The 8451-nt window shown below is 34.1% G+C and overlaps 1 long non-coding RNA gene across 1 annotated transcript; it reads right to left on the bottom strand.

Moving 5' to 3' along the window:
• Positions 1–513: 513 nt before the first annotated feature.
• Positions 514–3606, bottom strand: LOC137853053 (uncharacterized). The gene is made up of 3 exons (XR_011094197.1): positions 3514–3606; positions 3039–3073; positions 514–2953 (listed from the first exon to the last, which is right to left on the bottom strand). It is a non-coding gene; the product is annotated as an uncharacterized lncRNA (long non-coding RNA).
• Between the last annotated feature and the right edge of the window lie 4845 nt (positions 3607–8451).

The raw sequence follows: 8451 nt of genomic DNA, 5'->3' as shown, positions 1-8451 counted from the left end.
TAATAATAAAACAATAAATAATATTAATAATAATGGCAAGCAAACAAGTTGACAGATTCGTATAACATTACTCAAAATGAGCAGTACCCAACTTGGCAATAACCATAAATTTTAACTGCACCAAAAGAAGAGTAGGATCTTTAAGTTCTCATGGCCTAGGGTAAGACATGAGGATCTCAGAATGGAATCAAAAGGACAGTTCTGTACATTATAAAATGAAAAGAGATTGTGAAGTTGCAAGCTACAAGACCACAACGTTCACTGACATCTCTTCTCCTTTCTTCCCATTGCAGTGTGATACATGGATTGCAGAGGAAATTTGAAGACTGAACTTAACTCTGACTAACTGGAAAGATCAAGTGGCTGTGAAGTCACTGTTGCTCCTGTTGTTCTTGGTGTATAGGAAGATTACCTTGGTGTCACATATATATGTGTGTGTGTGTGTCTCTGTGTGTCATCCTTTAGAGTTGATGCAAAGTTGAAGGGACTGTCTGTAGTGAACAACCCAAAAAGCTAAGTATTTTGATAGCCTACTCTATTTATGATTTTTTTTTTTCTTTTTTTTTATCAGAGCAAGAGAGGAAGGTGCACCAATTTATGTCTTGATGACCTGCTTGTCTTTTGGGACAGAAACATTACAAGCCACTGGTTCAAATACAGGCTGCCATTTAAAATGATAGAACAAAGAGAAATAAATGAAAGTAAATAAAATTTGAATTCACACAGGTATAAAAAGACCTTTTTTATGAACAAGTAGTTATAAACATGACTCTGAATAGTTTGTGAGGCAAAAATAATGGGCTTGTTTGAGAAGCAATTGAGTTGCTTTCTGACAAAAATAATGTATTAGGAGATTAGTCTCCAAGGGGTGGATAACCTTTCCAAATTCTAAGTATTTCTTCTGTTCTCATGTGTGAGTTTACAATCTGTTAGTCTCAAAATATATCTGCAAACCACAGGCCCACCTTCCTGACAGTTGCTCAAACAACAGAGCGTAGGAACAGAGAAAAGCTGTGCACAATCACCCACCCAGCAATTTTGAAAAGCTTGCTAAGTTACTCATACAATCCAGAAATGCCAGTCAGAGCAAAGGGGGGGATTGGAGACAGTGGGGGAGAGAAGTCTCTTAAAGTGCAACATTTGCAGCACACCCTAGAAAACTAAAGGGGCCAATTAGTATAATTGGTTTGAAATCATTTCAGCACAGTCCTAAAGACAAAAGAAAAATTGTCCTTCAGAAATGGGACTTTATTGTTCAGATGAGTATAGAGATGAACAATGAATTCTATCAGTTTTGGAAGCAACATTCCTTCTCCTTCATACTGGACCATACATTATTAATGAGCCCTATTTTTGAGTGTGAAAGAACTGTTTGAAAAGCATTAACATAGTCTATTGGATGTGATTGACACTGTCATCTCTTTCTTTTTGCTGTTGGCAAGAGGCATCCCTGTAGATTTATGTGCATCTGGACATTACTAATATTCTCCTTGTTATGCACTCTGGGCAGCTGTGATATGGAAATTTCTAGCACAGTTTTTAAGGGGGGAGTTTACTGTTGCTATCTGCACACACAAACAGGATTTTTTTTTCTTTTCTCTAAGATTCTATCAGTCAAAAATGTCTGGTTCCTTAATAACTCTAATCTGTTTTCAACATACGCACTTTTTAAAGGAATTTCAACAAAATTACATGTATTCACCATATATTTACAGTGACTTTCTAAAAGACAATTTAGTTTCCAAGACTCACATCTGCCTCTGTTTTAACTTCCAATTCTTTGACTTGATTTTTTTTTTTTTTATTGGGTTGGTGCATCAAGTATTGCAGCTAGTGTTTACCAGCTAGGGATTACCTGAACAAACAAATATCTCTGATTTGTCAGTGTAATGGTTTTTTAATCACAAAAATTAAGAGTAGTGAAATTAAGAACAATTGAAAGAAAATATCAAATGACATACAAAGCAAAATAAAAGTAACAGAAGTTATGATTTATTTTTCCCCTCAAGGAAACATTATTTATTCTGTTTTTATATGAAGATTTAGAATTATTTTAATTTCTCAGATCATATAAGAAAATATGTCATCATTGTGTATACATGAATGCTGTAATCTCTAGCAAGGAGAGGAAAAACCCATATAACAGAGTGAAGACCAATATTAAACATGAATGAACATGTAAATTTTTCATGAAGACACTGATATGAAGGTTTAGGTTCTAATCTAGATTTATTAGTCTAACTTTTATGTATCTGTGTAACTATATAAATAAGATACAGTCAAATATTTTATTGGTAGAGGGGTGCATCATTATCATTTTGGCTATAATTTTTTAACATCTTTTAAAGATAATTCTCTTGCTTCTTAGCTGTCTCATTAGAGCTCCTAACCCAAACAGAACTTAATGTGAAGGATCTGTCTGAAGTGTTGGAATATGACAGAAGGAATATTCCAGCCCAAGTCCCTTGGGCTGGAAGATAATTGAAGTCAATATTGTTTTAAAATATGTTTTTATATCTACAGATATTCTATACAGTGAGATAAGACAGAAGCCAAGAGTTTGGAATTCTGAAGAATTACCTTCCCGTCTGTTCTTCTGTCTCTGTATTCATGAAGTATCTTGCTTCACCACTGTTTCCTTTACATTGGACCTTATGAAATACAAGTTTGTGTCCAGCTATTGAAGACACATGAGCAGCTGCTTTCTGCTCACTGTAAGCAGGTCTGCTTTTTGAGTCCACCACCTTCCCCAGAGGTCAAGCTCATCTTCTCTATGGCAAGCCCATTGTTGGCCATCCCAGGCTGTGAGAGTTCAGCATGGAGTTCCTTCCTGCTTAGCAGCACAAGGAATTGCCACCGCTTCACTAGACAGCCTAATTATACCAATCAATCAAATAAAATAATTCTCAAAGTTGGAAGTGGAAAGGTTATAACTCATAAAGACATTAGACATCTGAAAATACAAGGAAAAAAAAAAGTCAATATATAAAAATAAATTAAAAAAAATACTTATCAAACAAAATATGCTTGAACCATACCTCTCTGATGATTTCATTTCTTGGGGGAGCCAAATCTAAGTGACATTTAGAAGATTTAAATTTTAAAAACCAGTTATAAGTTAAAAGACTTAATACCTTTCTTTTTTATATATGTTCTGAGTTTTAGTGATTTTAGGCTCATAATAATATGACTTCAGTGACTACTTCATAGTAGGAAACACTACTTCATACAAAATGACTCTTGAAAAGCATAAGATACTTAGACACAGAAAAATTAGCATATATATATATATTTAAGATGTATTTAACATTCTTATGTTACTTCTTCATTTTTATTTCCACAAGTCTTGCTTGTGGTATTTTAAAATTCTACTCAGTAATCATATTTAAGGGCCACATGATATTAACTTGTGGTTGTTCCCACAGGAACAGACAGGTAAAATAAAACCTCTTTATCCTCCATTGAGAAATTTCTTACCAATTCTCCTGCTTGTCATAAAAAAGTTTACTTTACCTCATTAGCAGAAGGAAGAGTGGTTGTTGTACTGGAAAGAGTTGTACTGGAAAAAAAAATGTTGTACTGGAATCATGGTATTCTTCTGCGTGGTCAGCTGTGCTGGATTAAATGCTGCCCAGAAACTATTCCTTGCTGCTTAAAAGAACCCAGCTCCATTCTTTGATGTTTCTGAAGACATGACAATTCAAAACCAGGATTTACTATATGAATTCCAAAAATCTTTGCTGAATGACTTGACTTTACTATGCGTGTCAAAATATCATCTTCACATGTGACTGTAGAAAAAAAAGTAATAATTATATATCGCACAAACACTATAAAATAAACTAACATTACAATGTTCAGACAACCATTTCACGTAGAAAACAGAGCAGCCATTCATTTTCTTATGAAAGAACAGCATTTTCTATCATTTTTTGTTGTTGTTTGCATTGTAAAATTCTGATTTGTTGTTGTTGTTGTTGTTGTTGATTTTTATCCCTATGTTTACCACTGCCCAAAGTCTATTCCATGAACCTGTGTTCAGTGTGAAGTTAAGGTACTTAGAAAACAATAGCAAAAGACTATGGTGGTGTTTTGTGCAGATATGAGAAGTTAAAAATCACACAAACAAACAAAAACTACACTTAAAAAATCTGTCATATCTGTCATGCCTATGCAAGTCTGTGATCACCTGATTTACTGTCTCTGCCATGATGTAGTTTTTCCTTTTCCTCACAGAAAAAAAAAAAAAAAAAAAAAAAAAAGTAAATTGAGTAAATTGTTAGTTTTAGTAAGTAATTTCATAATAGTTTGATAGAGGTGCAGTTTATTAATTTTCCTTTTCTGTGTTGGTATAAATCAGATGGTCTTGTCTTAGACTTATATTTTGTATCTGAATTCATTTTAGGAAATAGATGTCTTCATTTGTAATAATAAAGAATTTAAGTGCTTTGTTTACTGAATTTAAGCAGGAAAAGAAGAAAGGTATGTATTGGTAGCACAGGCTATAATCTTGTTCCTTAGGATCTTCCTAGTGCCATTCTCCTGAGTGAATGTTGAAGTCTAAATAGAAGAAATTAATCTGAGAATGTATTTTTGGCTCTGTTTTGCTTGAACAAGATCAGAGTATCTATACATAGACAGATATAGGAGAGTTTTTGGATTGAAACAATTTCTCTTTCCTGTTGCTGGGATTTGGGGTTCAGAAGAACTTGACAAAACACATCACCCACCCCTCATAAAGAAGTGCCAAAAGCAAAATACATGGTGAACAGTAAACAAGCTTTTTGTGGAAAAATCCCATATAATCTAACAACAGAAAAATTACAGGCATTATTGAAAATCAAGGACTTTACTAAAGAGCATTTTTGCTACCATGTTCCAGGTCTTCTGTTTTTCACTTTTTTTCCACGGTAGTATTACATACAGAGGATCATTAAATCTCATGGGATTCAGCTATATGACTGCAGTGGATTTTCATCTTTCTGAACTAACTGTTAAAAAAGTTCAAACGGAACAAAATGAAGACCCCGAAATCTGGGCAGCCCAGGAAAGAATCAGAAGGTTTTTGTTTGTTTGTTTGTTTGTTTGTTTTTTCCCTGAAGGGAGATACTTTTGTCCTTTTGCCACAGCAATGATAATTTCTACTACGTCTATCCATAGCAGATTGTGCATAAAGCTAATCAATGGATGTGAATCTATTGGCGTTAATACTTAAGACTAGATTGAGTATAGTTTAAATGTTAAGTCCAAAGAAAAAAAGTGAAGAAATATTCACACATGGATATTTAAAATTTACACCAATTAAAGCCTGCTCAGTTTCTCTGGCAATTTCATTGTCTGATACATTTTCTAATTAAACAGCCATGTCAACATGTTTTCTTTCTGTGTTGACCAGTGAAGATGATTAGACATTAGCTGTATATATTAAATGTTCTATAGCATTTGAAGAACACTGTTTCTATGTTGACCATATTATATGCCAACACTAGTTGTGAAGGTATTAAATTAATAAATTCACTCTTTTTAAGTGTTATATATAAAATCACAGTCAAGTCTTTAAAAACACTAAGTCAACCTTAAGTCAACCAAAGTACTGTTGCATAAAATCATCATTTTTGAAATTGTTTTGAATTGTTCATTTATAATGTTTTTATATTTTTATTAACCTTTTAATATTTATTTTACTTTATAACTTTCCTTACTTTTCTGTGGGGAATCTTCCCTGCTGAACAGTCTAAAGTAAATTCTGAGACATTCATCATAAGGTTTTAGTCTGCTTCTCCTGAGAGCTTCTTATGAAGTAGTAAATACTGCATACAAGCAAAAGAGTCCTGCGGTTCTCACCTTATTTTGCTGCGTAGTTATGTTTGTGGAAATTTATTTATTTATTTTTTATGTCTATAATCAATATACCATGACTGACGATTTTGATTGAAATAGAACCAGAAAAGAACATTTCCCACAGGAATCTCAAGGGAGACTAATGTTTGAATGCATATAAAGGATATAGAGTGATTGCAGTTATATGCCTGAGGAAATTCAAGAATAGAGGATACTGTAGTAGGTATTGCAATCACTGCAAAATAGATTTAAGTTGCTTTGTTTTGTTTTTATTTAAAAAAGTTTAAATGTCCAGGTTATATAATATAGTGCAGTTTTTTATTGTTGGGGTTCCTGTCCACACAATTCTGTACTTCTGTACTTCTAAGTTTATTATGTCTTCTCCTGTTGTTCAGCTACAAAAAGGAAAAACGGAGTTCAAACCACAATTGTGCCATATGCAATTTAAGCAAACTACAGACTTGCAGATTATACAAAATACATATAAATTACTGTGTGAATTCCCAGGTGTTTTGTCATGTTTTCACTTGTTGACATCTAATATGTGTGACCAAATAGCTTGAAGAAACCTGGCTATTAGTAATAGGCCACCTGGGTCATCGGGTCTGTCTAGTTCAGGAGGGTCCGCAGAATTACCTAATCCACATCTTCACATCCCTGTATAAAAATTGTCCACAAAATGATTAGTGAATATAACTCTTATAGTAGAACAGTATGAACTTCTCAGGTGGAAGCTAAAGTCAAATTCATCAATGTATCTTTCTGCTCTGAAAAGATATTAGTTAAAATAATCTTTAAGGAAATAGGTGTAGAATCACAGAATCATCCAGGTTGGAAGAGACATCCAAGATCACCTAGTGCAACCTCTGACCTAACACTAACAAGTCCTCCACTAAACCATATCACTAAGCTCTACATCTAAACGTGTTTTAAAGACCTTCAGGGATGGTGACTCAACCACTTCCCTGAGCAGCCTATTCTAATGCCTAACAACCCTTTCAGTAAAGAAGATCTTCCTAATATCCAACTTAAACCTCCCCTGGTGCAACTTTAGCCCATTTCTCATGCTATCGGGCACGTGGGAGACTAGACCAATCCCCAGCCTCCTCTAAGGTAGATGCAGAGAGCGATAAGGTATTCCTTCTGATATAACTTCTAACACATAAACTTAGACACTTAGAGCTAGGCTTTTGAATTGAGGGCTGAATCATATCTAGAATTGCAAAATGAAAATACTGCCCCGGTTAAGGCAAGGAATACAGTGAAAAAGATAATCCCCCAAACACCACAAAATGAAAGTTCTATTTCTGTTTGCTATAGTTCATCCACATTCCTTGTGTCTCTAACTTTTGACTTAAATTACCAAAATTTATTACTGAAAGTAGCACTAGCAAAGTTTTATTCATTGACCCTAACCAGATGTACTCCCATCAAGAACTATTTTTAAATGTCCTGACTGTTCAGCCTTCTCTTAGTTGTGGATTAGTAAGTTAAATCAGTAAGAGACACAGCCTAAAGATGTTGATTTTGTTACCAAAAGAAAAAAAAAAAAAAAAAACTCAGGCAGGTGCTCAGGCAGGTGTGTGATCTCACTAATGATTCAGGGACTTAAACCCAAGCTTCTCTCATAGTTTAGTTTCTTAACTGTTACAGATTTTTTGAACAGTCAGGTAGCCTCTGACTTTGTGAGTCTGTATCTTTAAAGATTACATTAAATGCTTTATAACATGAATTTTCTGATTAAGTGGTGTTTAGAATGCAGGAGTGCAAAGGCTCAGTGAGAATCATGTTGCTCCAAAATGGCTTCCACTGTATGCAATGCACCAAGTTAACAGTCATAGGAAATGAGCACATTTGTTGATCAAGTACGGGCAGCAGATTTTAACTCACATATCCCAATTTTTGATGACTGCTATGACTATTAAGTTATAAGCTGTACTGTAATGAGAGATGCTCATCTTTTTATGAGCTTTAACTCACAGTTACCTATTGTTTCTAGCTGTACTGAAAATGCTGTCACCATGAAAAACCTTGTTCTCACTCCTTCCTGATCTAAAGATTCAAAATGTCATTTTCATCTTTCCACAATTCAAGAAAACATTTGGCTTAGTTTAGGTATGAGACAAAATTAGGCTTATAATTTATCTGATTGTTGTTTTACCTAAACAGTAGCACAATTGTTCTGATTTCATGCTGTGACATTTTCTCTTCTGAAGTTCTTCCTTTTAATTATTTTTAAGTGTATTTGATTTTCTCTCCCATTCTTTTCTCTCAAATTATTTCCTTTATTTTTGTTTACAGTTATTCTGGTATAAATCCAGAGTAATTCTTTGGCTTTGGTAGAATTTTTCCAGATGTCTGTTGTTGATTAAGCTGAAGGAAGATTTTGTCCATAAGTCTCCTCCTCTTTTGTATATTTTAATATTCTGAACTTTCCACTATCTTCTATTAGTCCTTCAGCAAGAGCTTCTTAAGCCCCAGGACAGCCCTCAAAAGCAATCTAATGTGGTTTAGACAAAAAGAATGCTTGACCTATTCTGTAATGGGAGCATGCTACTTGCAGATAAGGAAGCATGAGTTATAAATTTCCTGCCGGCAGCTCACGATGCA

The sequence above is a fragment of the Anas acuta genome, chromosome 3 (genome assembly GCF_963932015.1).
Source record: "Anas acuta chromosome 3, bAnaAcu1.1, whole genome shotgun sequence".
Taxonomy (NCBI): domain Eukaryota; kingdom Metazoa; phylum Chordata; class Aves; order Anseriformes; family Anatidae; genus Anas; species Anas acuta.
The sequence above is the reverse complement of the archived record's forward strand: the minus strand, read 5'-3'. Positions and strand labels throughout refer to the sequence as shown.